The sequence below is a fragment of the Echinops telfairi genome, unplaced genomic scaffold (genome assembly GCF_000313985.2).
Source record: "Echinops telfairi isolate 266 unplaced genomic scaffold, ASM31398v2 ScPeMD7_7401;HRSCAF=8416, whole genome shotgun sequence".
Lineage (NCBI taxonomy): Eukaryota > Metazoa > Chordata > Mammalia > Afrosoricida > Tenrecidae > Echinops > Echinops telfairi.
Genome location: NW_022111301.1, coordinates 3796334 through 3797437, shown reverse-complemented (window position 1 = coordinate 3797437; position 1104 = coordinate 3796334). Strand labels below are relative to the sequence as shown.

The 1104-nt window shown below is 53.5% G+C and overlaps 1 pseudogene; it reads left to right on the top strand.

The window, feature by feature from the left end:
- Position 1: 1 nt before the first annotated feature.
- LOC101639760 lies at positions 2-568 on the top strand (annotated as a pseudogene).
- Positions 569-1104: the final 536 nt, after the last annotated feature.

Here is a 1104-nt window from a genome sequence, read left to right as displayed (position 1 = left end):
CTTGGCCTACCAAGGCTGCACCAGTGGAGATGGTCGTCAGGACGGCAGGGGCGTAGGCCACTTCACCGACCAGGGCATTGATGTGTGCCTCTGCCAGGCATATGCCAAGAACACGGGCTTGGACCGTGAGCGCGTGGGGGTCTTCACCGTGGTCTGCGCGGATGCTGATGCCGCCAAGAAGATGGAGTTGCAGTTGAAGATTTTGTGTGACACGTCCCAAGTATTCCAACCCCGTCTCCACAACCCGGATTGCCTCGACTATGCTGACTGTGCCAAGCTGCGGAAACAATGGTTGCAGGAAGTCAAAGGCATGGCCAACGGCATCGTCAGCATGTGGACCAGGTGATCTTCAACCTCAAGGAGGAGGGCTCCTCCCACCACCCACTTGCAGCCCATCACTGACTCAATTGGCATGTTTTGTTTCACGGAGCTCAAGCCGGAGCAGGTAGAGTGTCTGACCAAGGAATTCTCCACCAGCAAGACAAAGGACGGCCGCATCTCTGTGGCTGGAGTCACCTCTGGCAACGTGGGCTACCTTGCCCACTCCATTCCTGAGGTCACCACGTAATTTCCCCATGAGAGGGAACAGAGATGACCTGCCTCTTCAGCCCCTGCTGCTGTGGGATTCATGGGGGTCCTGAGAGCAGGTGGACAGTGGAGGACAGTATTTCTCTGAACCACAGTGCTTCACATGCAGCCATTGAATGCATTTCTCAGAAAAGAGCATGTAGTGAATTTGGGTAGAGGCACCGTGGCTGCAGGCTGGAGCTTCCTGTCTCCTAAACCAAACTGGTCCCCATCCTTTTATCTAAGGTGTCTCCCAATGAGTTTATGTGTATGAGAAAGAGCCAAAATTCTGTCCGTCACACCACTGCGATATTTTAGAAGCTTTAACCAAAGCACCTTGCGTGCGAAGGGTTCCTCTGTTCATGCAGCCTAAGAACTCGCACTTACTAGACCTTGTATGGAGAAGCCTGCTTCTGACACTGACACCTGTGACCTTCCCGACAAGAGCCCATAGGACAGAAATTATGTCTGAGGCAACTCACTGAGCCCACTGCCGCTGCAGCAAGGAAAGGAAAAGACACCCTTTCCTGGCTTATT